Genomic DNA, 20,000 nt, shown 5'->3' on the forward strand with positions numbered 1-20,000 from the left:
TTCATGGCCTCAGCTAAGCATCTAATTAACCAGTCAAAAATAACCACTTCAGATGATTCAGAAGAGAAGACTGACAACTCAGGGAGAATGTTTTAAAAAGTGTTGGTTTGCCTAAGCTACGCGTTTCTTTATCTGACTGGTAAGGGCGGTCGACGAAAAGAGTGTGATTGCACCGAGGAGCTGTAATTTTCTGCATAATTTTCAGCAACAATCGAAACAAATTTGCATGATTATTTCACTTATCTTAGATGTTGAGCAAGAGACAAAGACATTCCATATAAACTAAAACAAACAAGCGACCCTTTGATGAGTATAGCTAATTGTATGAATGTATCTATGCCCGTGCTCCCTGGAAACTAAGCCCGAGACCTTGGCCTCAAAAAGATCCACGCTCTTGCAATTGAGATCCATTACAGGAAGACTAATTAACTAGGCATCTATTTGAGCCAGATGGAGGGTTAAATGTAGCAGCCAAATTAGCGAGAAAATGGATCATGTGAGTTGCTAGTCAAGAGCTAAATGCACAATACTGGGGAACACGTATCTGCAGCCTATGGTGCTTCCATCCTGGTGCACAATGGTTTCTCAGGATACAGGTAGGAATGACAAATCCCTGTCATAAACCTTTTTTATTTTAAGGTAAAAAAAACCCACTGCCTGCCAAAGTCTCTTTATAGCCCATTTGGCCATTGGCTATCTCTGATGGGCATCACTGTAGTGGTGTCCGTGTCTGGCACGGGCTCCACTGGTCCGTCTTTCCAGAACATTGAACACTGACTCTCACAGAATCACCTGCCGTCAAATCACCCTGGGTGGTGTGCAGACCTTACTGCTGAGCATGTGTGTGTGTGTGTGTGTGTGTGTGTGTGTGTGTGTGTCTGCGTCTGTGTGTGTGTGTGTGTGTGTGTGTGTGTGTGTGCGTGTGTGTGTGTGTGTGTGTCTAGAAGACATAAATCTCTGTTCTGACAGCTCCCCAGGCTTCCCTGCAGTAGGGATGTCTTCATAGGCAAGCAGGGCAGGGGGTATAGAGGAGGTAAATGGGGGCAGTGTGTGTGTGTGTGTGTGTGTGTGTGTGTGTGTGTGTGTGTGTGTGTGTGTGTGTGTGTGTGTGTGTGTGTGTGTGTGTGTGTGTGTGTGAAGGTGAGTGAGAGGGGAATAGGGGATTTGACTGGTTGTAAACCTATTTAAGGTGCTGATATCTGACCCACTCAATTTGTTTTTCTCCTCCCTAGTTTATGCAGGACTTATGGTCTGCTGGAGCTTTCACTCTGGAGCGCTGGGCAGATGGTTACAGGGAAATCAGTCTCACAAGGATACATGAAGACATTCACACACACACACTTGCATGCACACCTGCACGCACACACGCACACACACACACAGACACACACGTACACACACATAAAAACACACACAATGATAAGACCACTCTTATTGGGAACCTAAGAGGCTGCTTTCTTCGCTGCCTGGATGTGTGTGTGTGTGTGTGTGTGTGTGTGTGTGTGTGTGTGTGTGTGTGTGTGTGTATACAGATGTGTCAGTGTGTGTGTTTGTGCGTGTGTGAGTGTGTGTGTGTGTGTGTGTAGGTGTGTGCATAGGTGTGTCCGTGTGTGTGTGTGTGAGTGTGTGTATGTGTGTGTGAGAGAGATTTTGAAAGCATTGCTTTTCTCTTCTCATGTTCAGCATGACTAGAAGCACTCCCAGGAGGTGAGTAAGCTGCTCCTGTGGTCTGGACATCATCCAGGGCACCAGTATTGTGTGTGTGTGTGTGTGTGTGTGTGTGTGTGTGTGTGTGTGTGTGTGTGTGTGAGGCAAAGCCAGATGGTAAGATGAACACCTCATAAAGCATTCATAGTCATGACCAAATCTTTAGGTGTTTCATCTGAGAATTAACATTTTCATAACCAATAGAGTGATGACCCATGATCACCGAATAACAAAGGGAAACCAAAATGGCTTCTGCAACACAGAAATCTACGAAGCTAAAAAAAAGTTAAAGTAACTATGGTAAACATGTAACTGTGTTATCTTTCTGTGAGGATTACACTGTTTTATACCTTTCAATGTGTAGGCATTGATAATGACTCATTTAAAGATATTTGTGTCGAATTCAGCAAATTTCTCCTGACATTCCTCTAGCTGTCCAGTACACACACTCAAAACACTACTCCACAGTCCGGACTCTGTAAATGGCAAACTATGACAAGGTGTTCGAGACACAAGCTATAATATTGATTCAGGAACACTGATTGAAGGGGTGTATTTGATGCTGTTGAAGTTGCTGTTCAACTAGCTCACCTATCAATGACCTTTAGTCAGAATTGAGGACTGCATCTTTTATTATTCAACTTACAGAAATACCTCTACTGTAACAGCAACTGTAACTACAACGACTGCTCTTAGAATGAGTTGTGACTGAGAAGGAAGAATAAAGCTGAAGAGGGGGCCTCCTGCTAAGTGTGGAGGAGAATGTTGAGATCTACTTGGCGGAGAAGCATCTCAGAGCTTCTGGGGAGGGTCCCAGCGGATGCCTCACATCTCTGGATCAATGCTTGGAGCTTAACGTGGGGCCTTCCTTTGAATATAAATCTGCAGTGGGATATCTCTCCAGCTCCTTCACAGGTGATGGAAGGCAAAGCCTTCCCATGATCTCGGCCCCTGCTGGTACTCAGTGGAGCCGTTAGGAAGCTTCTCTTCCATCTGATTTAATCAAAGCGCAGCTAATTTCTTCCCTTTTTTCTCTCAAAATGAAACAAGAGAAGAAGAAGAAATGAAACGTGCAGTTTTCTTTATCTTGGGCTCATTTCAAATCTTTCATTTTGCCTAAAAATGAGGGTATAAAAAGATGTGACGTAGGCCAGATATTTAATCACACTGAGTCCTTCCTAATGTGTTCCTGAATCATTTTGGACAATCACAGATCCACTTATCCAAAGAACTTTTCCAACTTTGAGCGATGTGATCATGTAAATATGTACATTAAAATTCTCACTCACATACAACATACACGCACACACACGCACGCACACACACACACACATCTGGGGCCATATGGTCCAGTCAACAAGAGTAGCTCCTCAAGGCGTTCTGCCAGGACACGCCTATTGACACGACTAGCAAATGCTCTTCAATTGATTACACAATTACACCCGAGCATCCTTTTCCTCCCTCTCTTGAGGATATGACACTGTGTGGCTGGCACCAGGAAGACTCCAGATGCCCCATACCCCCCGCCCCCCGGCCTGGATTACATCAGGCCCAACCAGCCTCCCCACGCTGGGTGTTATCTCCCCGTCATGCCCCTCTCCTCATGCCAGGGCCCCTCTCCATTTGACCAGAGGGTCTGGGGGCAGCAGCCCCTGCTGCAGGCATGTGTGTGGGAATGCTCCCGCAGCTCACTCGCATCACTGCCTCTAATGGGGCTGGGGAGCGGGGGCGGTGGGGAGCGGGGGCGGTGGGGGGGAGCGCGAGCCGACGAGCAGAGCATGAGGGACTCGGAGATGATCAATCCGTGTCCCCGCCACAGCCCTCCCGCACCCCTGCACCACCCCCTCGGCCACCATCTGGTTCGGCTTCTTGTGCCAATTTGTCACAGCACACTGAAATGCGGAGATGCCCTCGTTTAACTTTGAGGAACAGGGGCAAGGGACAGAGATGGAGAGCGGGAGAGGGAGGGGGAGAGAGACAGAGAGAGAAATGGAGGAGACAGAGAGAGAGAGAGAGAGAGAGAGAGAGGGAGGGTTAGAGGGAGGGATAGATACTCCAGCAAATACAGAAACGAATGCGGAGGAAACTGCATAAAGACAGGGCTGTCTTTGAAAATGAATCCCATCCCAACTGCCGCCCTCATCCGCCCCTGGCCACAACCCTGCGCCCAAAGAACACAAAGGGCTCTCAAAGCCTTGCTCTCTGTCCGAACGCACCGCGATATAGACAAGGAGAAGCCTCCCGACAGGACAGAGGTGATAGACAAAGGAGACGCCTCCCGACAGGACAGAGGTGCTTTTTGGGCTCTGTTGGCCATTTTCACACATTCCTGGGTCTGCCAGAGAACGGGGGGGGGGGGGGGGGGGGGTAGAAGAGAGGTGGCATAATAGATGTCCCCTCAAATTGTCCCTACTGCACAGATAGGTTGGGGAGAGGGTCGGGGGGTGGGGGGGGGGGCTTTACAGTGGTGGGAGGAGAGCTTCACAATCAGCCATTCAGGGGCCCAGTCCAATCATGTCATGTCATGTCATGCCTATCTGCCATGTTGAGCAATGGTCTCTCCCAGTAGGCCTGGTGAATGTCTCCCTTCCCAGGTAAGGAAGTGAACGGTGGCGTTAACAAAAAGCTAAGGAGGGGAAAAAACCCCTTTCCGTCTCTATGAGAACCTTCTATTGACACACCTCCATTCTGTCACAGAGCCTTTCAGCGCAACACTTCAGCTTCACTGAGAGTGACCTGAATGCTTCAGTCGCCTGAATTACAGCATGTGGGTCCTTTCAGTGGCGTGAGTGCATAGCCTTTGGTTGAGCATACTGCCGCAATCACTGGCCTTTGTCAGCCAGAGAAGCATCTCCGGACAATGGAGTGGAGATTTCACAGAAGGAGGTGGGAGCCTGGGGAGAGTCAGAAGGGGGGGGGGGGGTGTTATAGCAAACAGTGGTACATCAGGGTGTGGACAGGCCCCTGAGACAAAAGGCGGAGGGGGGAAAGGTTGCGGTTATAAATCAGCGTGGCATTTATCTGTTCGGAGCGGGACCCCAGGTGCACCGTGGCAGACAAGGCCTCGATGTGCCCGAGAATAAATTTAGTCTGGAGCGAAGTGACACGCCGCGAGAGGAGAGGATAGGAGACATGGCTTCCATAATCAGAGCCGAGGAAGCAATCAGTGGGATCGGTGTGATGAGATCTATTCATTTCTTCTTCCTAAGTCTTACCCTGGGCTACAGACACACGCCATGCATCATCCCAACCTTTTCAACTCCACAAATACCAGCAGCCAATCTGCATAAATGAGACACCCCTGTCCATGGCTTCCTGGAATTACCTTGGACATTCTTAAAATTGTACGCCGCAATTACTAGAGCTAGTGTTCAATGTGGATTTCATTTGAAAACAAGATTACATCAAAACAAGCGGTTCCTCCAAAAGCTACATTCACTTTTAAGAAAGCTTGTTTTCTCTGAGCTTTTCGTTGCATATCGCTGATTACAAGCCAGAAACAACAAGTTGAAGGTAAATGTGTACTTACAGTTGATATCAGCTGTTGTGAGTTGTTTTGGTGAACTGCGTGCTTTATGGTTTTCTTTCTGTAGTCTCACAAGCCACTTGGTTGAGTGCTGGTGCGGAGTGGTGAAGGGGTGTGGGGGGGTGGGGGGGAAAGGGGGGAACAGAGAAGGGGGTTCGACCCCCTCAGACTCGACAGAAACCCTGCAGTCCCTCGCCAAGTCCCTGTTGGAAGAGCAACAAAGGGGATGGGAGGTGGAGGGGGGGGGAGGGAGAGAGAGGGAGAGAAAGAAAATGATAAATACACAAGGCTTTGGCTGCACTGTGAACACATGTTTAGGGTAATGACCCTGAGTTATGAGATCGACCACGAGCAGGATACTTGATCTGGTCGTCGACCCGAGGCTGCGGGAGGCCATGCGGAGCGGAACGTCCTTCTCTTGTCGTTTTGACCATTATTTTGCTGTCACAACACCGCTGGCATAAACACAGGCTTGAAGTGTGGCTCTAAACAGAGCCAGATGTTGGGGACTGAGTGCGAGTGCGCTTGTATATGTGTGCGTGTGTGTGAGAGTGTGTTTATTTGTGTGTGAGACTGCGTGGGTGTATGTGTGTGTGGTTAGGAACTAGCAGCTGTACACTGGTGCAAAGCATCAGCAGGCACTGTTTGTGAACTCATTACCCCCATTTAATCTGCCTTTCAGACGGAAAATTACTGAAACTCTGAAACAACACAAGGGCTATATCAGTGACTAACCAATCTCTTATCTGAAACCAAACGTGTCATGGCTCTCCCTCTCTCTTTCTCACGGCACAAACAGAATAACATCCTCTCCAGTGGTAGAGAGGGAGGAGGGAACAGCACCATGGATGGTCCACTCTCTCAAAGTCCCTTTGCACGAGGCCAGCATTTTCTTCAGTAAAGACCACTGACTAATGGCATCTGGTCAACGCAACTGCAAACACTTCCCATTCACCGCCCACCCCCTGACTCCAAGTCCACCACCACCATCTCCCCTGTCCCAGTCACAGCAGCTTGGGTAGTGGTTTATGACCAGAGAGTCATCCCTCGGATCCTTAGCAATCAGCCAAGTATGTCCACTCACGCTAGCAGCTGCCACGGCATGGGAGCGAGTGGATCCGAGGGTGCGTAATGAGCGTGTGCAATCCCGGCCCACCTTCGGAAGCCTGGGCCAACAGACGTGGGGTGCTCGCTCGGCATGGGAAACAGCGCCGCATGAGACGCCGATGATGTCATTTGCAGACTGACTCGGCTTGGGTTATACAGATCTTCCTGTACCGAAGCCTAGCGAAGCCTTGCTTTTCTAGGAAGAGGTTGCTCAGGGCGATGCACGATTTCCAACCTGGATGGGTCGATCATTCTCAAATCAAATCAGCCACAAGACTCGAAAAGCATATTTACTGAGGGCCAAGGACATTTTTGCACAAGAATGAATGTGGAATTGACATTAAAACCTGGTGCCAAACAGACACAAAAGACAGACAGCATATCTCCCACACAGCAAGATCCCTCGACTCTGACAAGGGCTATTGAGCCAAATAGAGGTCAACAAAACATGGTAAATGCTATACAATATGGCCAGTGTTCTTCTGGCAGAGGGCTGACTAAAACCCAATGCAAGAGGTTTTTGTCATTTCCCATAATGTATAACACAGCAGAAAGGGAAAACATTTCTGCGCCATTTTGGGCAATGAGAAGGGCACGCAGAGGAATGTATGGCCCACCTCTTGAATGAGTCTCAATTTCTGTAACGAGCCTTCTGAGGTTTTTTTTTTGACAACCCAACTGAGAGAGAGAGAGTGTGAGAGAGAGAGAGAGTGAGAGAGAGAGAATAGGGTAGGGGGGGGGAGCACACAGAAATGATGAGGATTTAACTAAAATATGGGACCTTTGTCCTAGTTAGTGGGGTCGGGCGACCTCCATTTCCTCCATTTCCTAATTTTCTCTTAATAGACCCAAAAGAGCCATGTGGGCATTTAGACATGCCTCATTGGCTGAGTGATCTTCTGGCATCCCCATATTTTCCATCAGCACCATAACTCTAACCCCCCTCCACCCTCACCACACATAGACACGGATGCGTGCATGTGCGCGCCCACACACACACGCACACGCACACACACACACACACACACACTCACACACCCTTTCTTGACGCACGCCATTTGCATCTTTCACACCATCATCTAATCCCTCTTGCCCTCTGCTCCCTCCTTCTCTCTCTCTAGACCCCCCCTCTCTCTCCATTTGTCTCCCAGCATATCTTTCCCATTCTGTCTCTCACACTCCATCTCTCTCACTCTACAGTATCTGTCTCTATATCACTTTCATTCTGCCCCTCCATCCCTCTCTCCCTCTATCTCTCTCTCCATCTCTCACCCACCGAAAAGCAGCACTTTCTTCTGGTGGTGCCCCCTCCCCACACACACACACACACACACACACATTCTGTTCATTCTCCATCTAACTGGTAATTTCTTGTAAAAGGCCCCCACAGGCGAAGTGCTAGTCGCTCCACTGCAGTGATCAATGGCCCCGGGACGTTCCTGCTCATGGCTGCTGGGCTCCTGAAATGGAATTATTAATAATGCAGGGGGGGGGGGGGGGGCTGTCCCACCGGCCATTAGAGGATGGAGGAGATCAGGCCTCATACTGTAGCACTGATTGATCGCTAATTGGATTAATTGCTGTCATTCAGTAGCCGCAGAATGAAATGGACCGAATCGAGAAGTCACTTATCCAAAATGCAGCCCAAACTGCACGGGACACCCGGGAAAGTGCCATCTGGATAAATCTCATCTCAGTACATATTCATGACTAGGAGACTAGTCACCATTCTTACACTTTATATGATGTGACTGGCTAAATCTAGCCTGGTGGCAATAAGTTAAAAAATAAAAATGATTTACAATTTTCAAACCTATATTACTGTGCAGCATTTTATAGTCTCTGGTTAAAACTGATGCCATGATACAGAAGAGCTTTGTAGTAACAGACACTGGGAGTCCATGCAATGGGTGAAGTATTCCTATAGTGTGTAATGCACCTGTTTATGACATAGAAAACGAATGATATGAGAGACTAAAATAGAAACAGTTTGATCACAGCAGGTTCAAAAAACTCAACAATGTTAACACTGACAGAAATGTGATGTTATGCATGTAGCGATGTATGCTAAAAAAGAAGCAGCTTCAGTCTCCATTACAACTCTGACATGAACTAATTATTTCAATACACGATTTTATGTACCGTGTAAGCCAGACCAGTATGATGCAGTATTACAACACATGCAATAAATATAGTGGAATAAACGGACACATATTGATGCTAATGATGAGATGATGACACCCAGCTCTACTCAAGTCCATACTCCACTCAGCTCTACTCAAGTCCATACTCCACCCTGCTCTACTCAAGTCCATACTCTACCCAGCTCTGCATAATCCACCCAGCTCTACTCAAGTCCATACTCTACCCAGCTCTGCATACTCCACCCAGCTCTACTCAAGTCCATACTCCACCCAGCTCTACTCAAGTCCATACTCCACCCAGCTCTACTCAAGTCCATACTCCACCCAGCTCTACTCAAGTCCATACTCTACCCAGCTCTACTCAAGTCCATACTCCACCCAGCTCTACTCAAGTCCATACTCTACCCAGCTCTACTCAAGTCCATACTCTACCCAGCTCTGCTCAAGTCCATACTCCACCTGTGTGCTTGCCAGCCTGCAGCGCGGCTCCTACCGCGTTGGTATAATTTAAGAGCAGCTCTTGGCCACAGCTGCAATGGCATCATACAGTATAGGTCATCGACTTACGAAGGAACTGCCATCAGCCTTCACCTGGTATGGTCAAACTCATTACACAACATGGCCCAAGAGGGTGGAAATATTGACCTAAGTTCACTTGTCCTCAAGGGAAATATTTCACCCACACATACTCTCTTTCTCTCTCACACACACACACACACAATTCTAAATCACCATTCGTGACACCCTGCCCAGCTGGACCCTGGAGTGGGACAGAGTCACGTAACATTTGAAGAGAAAAAAGAAAGAAGAAGAACAAGAAGAGAAAAAGAGAAAGGGCAAAAAGTGAGTCCCTGAACTGCTCAACTTCTGCAGCCCTCTTCTAGAGCTTCTGGCGTGGAGAGCACAGCAGGGGCGGTTTTTTTCCGCTCGCTATCGTATTCTCCCCCAGCCCTCCCAGGCAGGTGGCTCGCCTGCACAGCTCACTGTGTCTGTCAGCGCCCTTACAGGCATCATGACATGGTGTGTGTGTGTGTGTGTGTGTGTGTGTGTGTGTGTGTGTGTGTGTGTGTGTGTGTGTGTGTGTGTGTGTGTGTGTGAGGTGTGGTGTGGTGTGGGTTGTGTGTGTTTGTGTGTGTGTGTGGGCTCATGAAGCTGAACATGTTTTGATCATTAGGACAAAATGGTTTATCGCAAAGACGATTACTGCTTATTTCCACTGAGTGTCATGGTAGACATTTAATCCATTTGGGCATAAGGAGAAAATTAATTATTAAATCAAATCAAAGCCTGCAGCTGCCATGATCTTCAAAATCTCAACCTCAAAAAAAAGTATGTGTGGATTATGAAACATGCAAATAGCAACAAATGGTTACATAAATATCTGTAAAAAAATTGGTGGATGTGTCACATAATCCATTATTGATATCTCAATAACACTGAGTCATAAAGAACCACCCAGCATGTGGCCCGTTATTGTGTGTGTGCGTGTGTGTGTGTGTGTGTGTGTGCGTGTGTGTGCATGCACGTGTGCATGTGTGCGCGAGCGAGTGCGTCTCTCTTCATTTTAAAAAATAATGGCAGCATGGGGTAAAAGAGAGAGGGGGAAAATATGTTTTTTAAGACTGACTGCCAATCAGCAGGTTGTCATCCCAACTGTACCAGCGGCCCAGTCTCATCACGCCAGCCCCTATTACTGTGACAGGAAATGATGTGAAGTCCGCGAGAGCCTCGTTAGTCTCCCTCTCCTCGAGCACGTCTCTTTTTTTCCTTTTCTGTCAATATGAGACATGGCAAAAACAATGGGACACTGAGGTGGTTGAAAGTGACGTGCTGCATTTGATGGTCTCTGTTGTGAATTGCCTATTGTGCCTCCCTCCAAAAGTAACAAAGAGTCTCTTGATCTTAAGTACCTGATGCTATCTTCAGACGGCGCTACTTCCTCCAAGGGTGGCTTATTATGCATCCACAACACAGTGCAGGGAAACCTCAATGTGCCCACAATCACAAGACGCGTCTTCTGTCAAATCGAGATGTGTCGCGCTATCTGCCCCGTTCTTATAGCCCAAAAAAGAAGTGTCCTTTTTTAGAGGAGAGGGTGAATTACATACGGAGGGACACAGTGTTCCTCCCTGATTCACTCACAGGCATGCTAAACAGCTTTTCCTCTCACTGTCTCAGAATCAGCGCACGCACACACACACACACACAAAAAGAAAGAGGAAAAAAATCCCTTTCCTCTCACTCCCACTCAACTTTGCACCTGCTCCTTCTGTGTGTCCACACCACCACCACCACCACCACCTCCTCCACCACCTCCTCCTCCTCCTCCGCTACCCCACTCCCCTCACTAGCCCAGTGGCCGGCCTCTGCTGCAGCCACGCTGAGCTAATTGAAAGCGACCCTGACTCGTCCTTTTCCCAGGCACCGCCGGAGAGTCCCCCCATTGTGTTCCCTCCGCGCACGCTTGACAAGTGGCCTTTCAGCGCTGCGCCACAGGCCTTGCAGGGGGTTGCAGCCCTCCCTGTCTGCCTGCCTGCCTTCCAATGCCCAGCCTGCTGAAAAGACACGGTAAATGGCAATGAAGGCGATTCATGGTTTTCTGTGCACGAGAGCAATAAAGGTTGTGGTGTGTTGTGCTCTATTAGTCACTAGATTGCTGAAATGATCGTTACAAAGAAATTTGTACTAATCAGCACACATTTCAGTTATGTATTTTTTATACGGTTGCATCTAAGAGAGTGTGCAACAGGATGTATTTTTTACATAAACACGTACAGCTTAATAATAACAAAAAAATACTGCCTTAAATTTCCCCTTTATATATGAAAGCCTGGATGTACAATTCAAATAAACACCTACAACTAAATTTTACCCCCTATTATGTGCCACCAGCTATACATTTCTTGCCCTGAAATGAAAACAGTACTTTCTTACTATCCCCATGGGAAAGCTAGAGGAATTATGGGTACTGAACGGAGCAGAGGACTGTAATCCCACCACCCAGCTGACCATAAATCACCTCCCAGGCAGCGCAGTGCGGTGACTGACAATATGGCAGACCTGGTCCTTTATTGAAAAATCACATTACACAAGACTGGATAGAGCCTGCTCCTTTATGTTCTAATATTAACCACATCCAAGCCATTTCACTACAGGCCCTTACATAAGAGCTGCACACCACCATACAGGAGGCTCAATACAGGAGGCGTCGACTAGAGACTCACGCTGCAGCAGATCGTGATGAATATTGGACTAGCGGCTGCATTTATGATGAGTATCAGCAGGAAGGAAGTTAAGGGGGGGGGGGGGGGGGCTGTCAGTTTGAAAATTAAATTGAAAAATGTCAAAAAGGTAATGACTGCAGAAAAGGAAAGGAAAATAATGGGGGGCAGGGGGGTATAATAAACAAGGTGAGTCAAATATGACATTTACTGCTATACTGTATGTTATTGCTATACTGTATGTTATTGCTATACTGTATGTTATTGCTATACTGTATGTTATTGCTATACTGTATGTTATTGTTATACTGTATGTTATTGCTATACTGTATGTTATTGCTATACTGTATGTGGTGGCACAAATGAAATATAGGAGGTAAGCAAATAAACACATTTCCTTTCATGAACTTGGATAACTGCCCTGTCCCAAATCCTTCCTTCATCACACTCTGTCATTAATTGTCTAAAGAGAACAAATGATTCAACACGGAAAAGTTTCAAATATGTGCAATAAAATTGCAATAAAATACTGTTGCAAGAGGTTCCATTTCTAAGAGTGATGGATTCTCACTAGCTGCCCATATGCCATTTTGAAGCTCCCAATTAGCAAACGAAACTACTGTATTTTTTTTTTACAATATCCCATCTATCTCAGAGAAAACCCAGAGCAAAATATCTGCTTGTGACTAATTTGCCTCACACAGTTTCACCTTGTCTCAATCTCAGCAAAACAGAATTTAATCTATTCCCTCTGAAAAATACAACAGTCCGCACAAACAAACAACACAAACAAACAAACAAAAACAGTCAGTTGCTAGCACTGCACAACATCCATGCTCTGGAGGGAGGTGTGTGTGATTGTGCTGTTTGGCGTTTGGAGGGAGGTGTGTGTGATTGTGCTGTTTGGCGTTTGGAGGGAGGTGTGTGTGATTGTGCTGTTTGGCGTTTGGAGGGAGGTGTGTGTGATTGTGCTGTTTGACGTTTGGAGGGAGGTGTGTGTGATTGTGCATGCTGTTTGGAGGGAGGTGTGTGTGATTGTGCTGTTTGGCGTTTGGAGGGAGGTGTGTGTGATTGTGCGTGCTGTTTGGAGGGAGGTGTGTGTGATTGTGCGTGATGTTTGGCGTTTGGAGGGAGGTGTGTGTGATTGTGCTGTTTGGCGTTTGGAGGGAGGTGTGTGTGATTGTGCTGTTTGGCGTTTGGAGGGAGGTGTGTGTGATTGTGCTGTTTGGCGTTTGGAGGGAGGTGTGTGTGATTGTGCTGTTTGGCGTTTGGAGGGAGGTGTGTGTGATTGTGCGTGATGTTTGGCGTTTGGAGGGAGGTGTGTGTGATTGTGCTGTTTGGCGTTTGGAGGGAGGTGTGTGTGATTGTGCGTGCTGTTTGGAGGGAGGTGTGTGTGATTGTGCGTGATGTTTGGCGTTTGGAGGGAGGTGTGTGTGATTGTGCTGTTTGGCGTTTGGAGGGAGGTGTGTGTGATTGTGCTGTTTGGCGTTTGGAGGGAGGTGTGTGTGATTGTGCTGTTTGGCGTTTGGAGGGAGGTGTGTGTGATTGTGCTGTTTGGCGTTTGGTGTTGGGGGACTTCAGGTTTCCAAGCGCCTGGCAGCAACGGAGGCGATATTCATCTCATGCCTGACACCTCTTTCCCTGGGATGGACGCCACACTCTCACCTGTGCAAACACCACCCGTCCGGTAGCCGCCGAAGCACACACACCGGAATCGGCGTGGTCCAGGAGGCTGTAAGCTGCTGAGCAGATGCTGGAGCACTGGACTACACACACACACACACACACACACACACCACACACAGATGACACATCCACATCCTGGCCAGATCACGTTATCTCTGTGGGCAGGTGTGGTGGGAGAATCCAGACAGGTAATCCTGGATTAGAGGCAGGGTCCGTTCGCTCCAGTCACACCAGCGACCCCGAGAGCCTCGGAGAGGTGGGACATCCTCTCCCTCTCCCCCCAATCCCAGGCTCTCCCCCTCCTCCTGCCCCTCAGGGGCTTCTGGGCGCAGCGTGCCCATGCATAGATGGATGGGTAATCTGGTCACCTAGCCAATAGCACCTCCAGGGGGCGAATCCCGCTTTTGTTTTATATCTAACCAATTTTTTTTTTTCCTTTTCACCAAATCTTCCATCTTTGAGGTGTTCTGTAAATACTAATCGACAGGGAAGATAAACTTTAATACCTTTGGAAATCCCCCAATATCTTATGCCTGGCAGACAGGAGGAGACGAGCTCAGGCTTGTTCAGCGTTTAGACTTTGTGCAATCAGCGCCACTTGCTATGCTGGTGTACCAGCATCAGAATCTTACCAACATCTGCACTTTTCCCCTTCAACTAACACCACAGAACACATTGAGACAGAAGACAACAAGAATGTGTGAGAAATCTTCTGGGTGTTCATTACCTTTCTTGCTGTTGCCAGTTGCTGAGTGTGAGTTCCACACTCAACACGTGGACTGCAGTCACACACAGTACCCTCACTCTCTCACACACAATATTCCCCACACATGCATGCCTCTCACACGTTATGTCATTCCCTGTTGGGTGGCATTCCGGTCTTCTCCGCATGTCAACTAGACGGATGCTTAAATGTAAATGAATTCCAACACACTGAACATGACGTACAGTCAGCCCGAGGGTAATGTCCATTGCAGCACCGCATGTGAAACACATCACCTTAATAATGATTACAGATGCATTTCAGTGGCACTGGAGATGTCAAAGGGAATGAGAGAGCATACGTTGAGGACAGTGCCGATGAAGTGGACTTGTTCATTTCACTTATTCACCTAAAATATTTATGCAAAAACAGGGTTTTGCAATGATAATCTTGGGATGTCTTGAAATTGTGTGTGCATTATAAAACCATCATTAAAACTCAACTGCATTACACACAGCTTGGCTTTTCCATGCCAAATACTGTTTGGTACGGAGCCTGCGAGGGAGAGAATTTGTTTCTGGGTACTAGAATTTGCTTTACTATGCCCTCAAAATAATTAAGAGTGGTCTCAAAATTGTACTCTCAAAGTGTATTAGTTTGTGCTCACATTTTGTCATCTTGCTACATTTTCCACATAATCTTGCTTGGTTTGGTTAAAATCAGAATGTGGTTCAAATACTTTTGGACCTACTAAAGCATAAAATATGTCATGGCTTTCTAATATGAAGAATACAGCATTGTTCACACTATGTAAGACCATTGAACACATTTTGAGCACAATTGACTTTTATGCACAATTCTTTTTTTTTCTTTACTTGACCTTTCAGGGGCTCCGTACTATATATTGCATAGCCTCTACTCTGCAAAGTGCATTTATTTGTTCAATCTGACATGGCGTTAAGAAGCTGATGGTGTGAGAAGACCTATCTGAACTGGAAAGGGCTTGTTCCTCTGCACTAAACTCAGAGCTTGACGAACAGTTAGCACAAAGAGATTTTCAAAGTTTCTGGCAGCCTGTTTAGATTAGCTCATGTTTTTCTCTCTCTCTCGCTCTTTCTCTCTCTCCGAAGCTGACTCATTTTAGCTGTTTTAAAAAAAAAGTTCTTTTTTTCTTTGCTCTTCACAAAAGCAGCTGCTTAAACAAAGACAGTGAAAAACTGCTGTGCGTTAAAACCCCATTTAAACCCCAGCAAAACTCCACGGAGGGCTCTGCTCTAGCAAGCGACCATGCAGACAACCTTTCACCCAGAAGAGAGAAAACAAAAAAACCTGTGCGTGCAAAACACAGATCGGCACGAGATTTCTTGCTAAAATCAAATCAACATTAGCTGGATAGCGTCCAGAAAAGACCCATTGTCTAAATATAGCCCAAAAAAGTTAAGGCTTTCCCAAGTACGGGAGAGACTGTTTTTCTGGCGAAAGGCAAAGTTTTCCTCGGTGTCAGAACATCGCAGCAGAGGTCCATTATAAGAAGCTTATGTTTCCCATGAGTGCTCAGAGGCTGAAAAAAATAAGCACACAGACAACCAAGGATCAAGAGAAATACATACAGTCAGAAAGAGAGAGAAAGAGCGAGAGAGAGAGAGGGGGGGAGGAAGGGAGAAAGGATGATAGAAAGAGAGAGAGCATAGCAGCACAACTTAACTCTGCAATGTCACTCTCATGAAGTTGACACAACATAAATCAAAGTGGGAGTTTTTTCCCCTTTAAAGTCGGGCAAAGCCCAACCACAATCCAAACCAAACACTTCAGCTTGTTTGATACAGGCTAGCACCCTCGCCATGGCACTGCACGCCCTCGTTCACACTGCGTGGTATTTCTGCCCTGCCAGAACTTCCACTGCCATCACAGCCCGGGCCGGTTGGCACAGCGCTGCGTGCACAAGCGAATGGAAGCGCTGACGAGGAGGGTGGTTCTCAGTGCCCTCACGCTAGCTCATGCTGGCTCACTCCTTCCACCTCCTTCACTCCTTCACTCCTTCCCTCCTTCCCTCACCCTCTCCTTGCCCCCCCTCCCCTCTCCTCCCCTCCGCTCGTGGCACGGCCCTGGCACCAGTGTGCGCGCTGAAACGCCTTCACGGAAAAAAAACCCGCTGCCGGCCGGCCCAGGCTGAACGGAGGCCTCTCTGGTCTGCTAATGGGAGCCTGTGTTTTTCTCCTCCACGCTGCCAGTGCCACTCTGACTGATGTCGGAGCCAAAGGGGCCCGCCGGTTCCTTTTCCATCCTCTACCACCGGAGGGGAAAGAGAAGCCTCTCCGTCCAACACCAATCAAATAAACAGACGCACAGCCGAGGAGGCAAGGACACACAGGATAACCTCCGCAACATGCGCCGAATTGCACGGAACATGGACAATAACACCTCCGAGTAGCTCCTCTCCTGGCAGGTTTCAGGAGTAATGAAATTCATCTGCTGTTCTATAGTTGGGCAATGCTTCCAAGCAAGAGGGACTCAGCTGGATATAATGCTTTTAATATCTGAGAGAGATTTCTGTGTTTATTCAAATGGTCGTGGTGTATGTTTTGTGTGTGTGTGCGTGTGTGTGTGTGTGTGTGTGTGTGTGAGTCTGTGTGTGTGAGTATGTGTTTGTGTGAGAAGGAGCTGGGCTGGGGGATCTACCGACGGGATTCTTTTTTTAGTCGATCGTGGTCCAAAAAGGAAACACAAAACCACCCGCGCTTACAGGAAGGGAGTGAGGGAGCGCGGGCCGGTGCCACACCAGCAGCTGAGGGACACCTCAGCGTACCGCAGCTTGACTAACACTGACAGGTCAGCTGGAGGACTCACTGCCAAGAGAAACAACCTCTCCAGCTACCCCCCACCCCACCCCCGCACCCACTCCACCCCCGCACCCACTCCACCCCAACCCCCCCCCCCCCAACCCCCCCCAACCGCACACAGCCAAGCAGGGGGAAAAAATAGGCGACGGGCGGCACGCACACCGCCGACTCCCACCACAGCAAAACAATTTCCTTTTCAATCTGGCGCCACAATAACCGGGCTGTTGTTTATTGACCTTCTCCGTAGTGGTGCTCCCATCAAGCAGCCGCCGCTCGGCTCCAGGTAACACAAATATCACATCAGCCCACAAGTCCGTCCTCCTGGGAATTTGGCCCCGCACGCACCTCTGTGGCCGGAGGGGAGCGGCGCGCTGCCGCTCACTTATCAGAGGGACGGTGCTGCCCACGCCTCGGGATGGCATGATTTTGTACAGATGATAAACATAACATGGTGAGAAATTATTAGAAAAAAAAAAGATTAAGTAAAAAATAAAACATTGGGTAAAAATAGGCTCAAGATAGCATGTCCCGGAGCTGTCTATAGGATACACTGAGGGACTGAATTGATTGGTTTTTTTAGAAGAGAGTCTAGATACAATCGATCTGCAATCCAAGGCTGAAATACTGTACACTTAAAGCTTCAAACATAAATCTAGGAAGCCCACTTCAAAGATGGGAAAAAGGAAGAGAATGTCTCTGCCTGCTGTGTTAGACTGCACAAAATCAACCTCTCACTCTTAGCTGATGGACAGCCTTAAGGAGCATGTGTTCTTCAGCAGCTAAGAGGGTGAGAATACCATGCCATTTACCAGGTGTCCTTCTTCAACTCATCTCACCTCTTACGAAAATCACAAGTTTTGTAGACAGGATCCGGATCGGCAGCAGAAAAAAACATACTCAGGCATTCATTACTTCAATTACCATCACTGTCAGTGTCATAGGCTTCTTTTTTTTTAAGCACAGAGATGAGGTAGCCTTTGATTTGAATATTCACAGTCTCATAGGCTGGAGGAGACGTGGAGGAAGAGTAGAGTAGGATGAAGACTCCTGGGGGGGTGAGATGGAAGAGGAGGAGTGTGACTGCTGATAGGGTGGCCTGTTGCAGACGAGGAAGAGGAAGAGGAAGAGGAAAAAGAGAAATAAGAAGCAAACAGAAGAAGAAAGCAGCAAACCTGCCGACGCCGGCTGAGCAGGAGCAGGAGAGACAGAGCGCGCTCAGTTGTGCTGACGCTCGGCAGGACGCCGGGCCGGGCCGGCGTGGCGGCGGCTTTATCTGCCCAAACAGCTGGAGCGCCCGCCACCTCCCACGGCGCGCGAGAGCCGCAGCTCAGCGGGCTCCTGCTGGGGACCGAGCCAAGGAGGGGGGAGGAGGAGGGAGCAGGAGGAGGTGTCCGATCACACCCCACCCACTGGCAGAAATTAGCCAACACCATCTCCAACAAACCGCAACACCAGGGCTAACCCCCACCCGCTTACCCACTCAACCCCCAAATCCCAGCTACAGTAAGACCCTAGCCAAACTGCAGCCCCCCCCCCCCCCCCCCCCCAAACATGCCCAAGCTCCCACATCCACAGTTACCCACATCCACAGTCACACTCCCGGATGCACCACCGAGGTCACCGCCGTGAGACTCGGCTAACGCCCTGCCAACACCCTCATAACACCCTGACCAAGACCAGCCTTGGAGCCAAACCCCAATGCCCAATACACCAACCCGGCTGTCTGAGATGATTTAGCAGACACCCCCCATCAGAATCCCACAGCTCCCAGTGTGGGTCAGAGCAAACTGGGTGCTACTGGCGTCCCCCTGGCCTGTGAAGACATCGCTGCCAAGCCCATCTCACAGGTTTCCAAAGTGTTGATGAGCACGAGCCATCAGGCAGTTGGCGAGGTGCGACATTCAGGCTGGCATTTTGCTGGGTAACTAATAGCCCATCCCTGACGCAGATGCCATATACTGTTGTGACAACAGTTATGTGACCCTTCAGTTCCAGAGTGCCACACAAACAAACAAGTCATCGGCGTAATATCCCGCCAGCCCACACAATAGTGATCCCGGCGGGCACGAGAGGCGGAAGGGGGGTGAGGATAGCCTAGAAATCTAGACCCGCCCCTAGTGGCATAAAATTACATTTGCCAGGGCTAGTCTAGCAACTCTCCGTTGGCTTGTGAGCTCCAGAAATCGAAACTTAATCAGGACATTGAAATCGTGTATAGAGTCGTTTGGTGGGCTTAACATAATGATTGATGGCAGAGTTGCAACGGTTTGGCTTGAATTCCCTGCTACTTGAAAACAAATATCCTATTGCGTCCTATTGCGTGCTGAGGGAATTTGAAAGACAACTGATTATCCCGCCCCTTTGGACTGAGCACTGCGAACGGTGAGTGCCCAGACCCTACATTTTAATGTGGGTCTGGCTCGCTAGGCTAGGGTGAGGAAGGATTGGCGCCCAATTAGTCCTAACGTTTGGTTCTTAGAATCAATACATGCAGAGGTCTCTGTGCACTGTGCGTAGTGCAGGCATCAGGAGGTGTGGGTACAAAAAAGAATGCTCTGCAGTTACTGCACCTCTATTACGAATTTCCAAGAAATGACGTCCACTCACCGATGCGACAGCAGCCATGGCTAAAAGCGCAGAGCAATAAACGGGGACAGAGGTGGGGGGGGGGGGGGGGGGGGGGGGGGGGGGGGGGGGGGGGGGGGGGGGGGGGGGGGGGGGGGACGTGTCCGTCCTAATGTCTGCCTCACCGATGCGCTGGCTCCTCTTTCTGCCATTGTAATGAAATTAGAGTGTGTGTGTGTGTGTGTGTGTGTGTGTGTGTGTGTGTGTGTGTGTGTGTGTGAGCCATTGTCTGATTTATAGCAGTGCCACGTCTGCGAGCGTCTCTTTTACATAAAGGAGAGGCACTTTTGCAGACCACCATTCATCACAGCACCATCTGATGGCTCCATTCGTCTTCATACATGCCAAGGACCATCAGTGGGAGAGGGGCCCGGTTACCGCCCTTCGTCTCTGGGAAGAAATGTCTGGGGGGGGGGGGGGGGGGGGTTGTTGCTGTGGAGG

General features: G+C 48.5%; 1 protein-coding gene across 3 annotated transcripts in view; it reads right to left on the reverse strand.

Moving 5' to 3' along the window:
* Positions 1–20,000, reverse strand: part of sema6cb (semaphorin 6Cb) — a 114,111-nt gene that overhangs the window by 59,822 nt on the left and 34,289 nt on the right. For 2 of the 3 annotated variants that reach the window (XM_076280694.1, XM_076280692.1), the window contains exon 3: positions 5,237–5,436. The exons of the other annotated variant lie outside the window; for it this stretch is intronic. The gene's annotated coding sequence lies outside the window, so the exon portion shown is untranslated. The remainder of the gene's footprint in view (positions 1–5,236; positions 5,437–20,000) is intronic. 3 annotated transcript variants of the gene reach the window in all.

This window comes from Alosa pseudoharengus, unplaced genomic scaffold (genome assembly GCF_046254945.1).
Source record: "Alosa pseudoharengus isolate Yale_2024_CS ecotype anadromous, Long Island Sound unplaced genomic scaffold, YU_APseudo_1.1 YU_APseudo_1.1_scf_12, whole genome shotgun sequence".
Lineage (NCBI taxonomy): Eukaryota > Metazoa > Chordata > Actinopteri > Clupeiformes > Clupeidae > Alosa > Alosa pseudoharengus.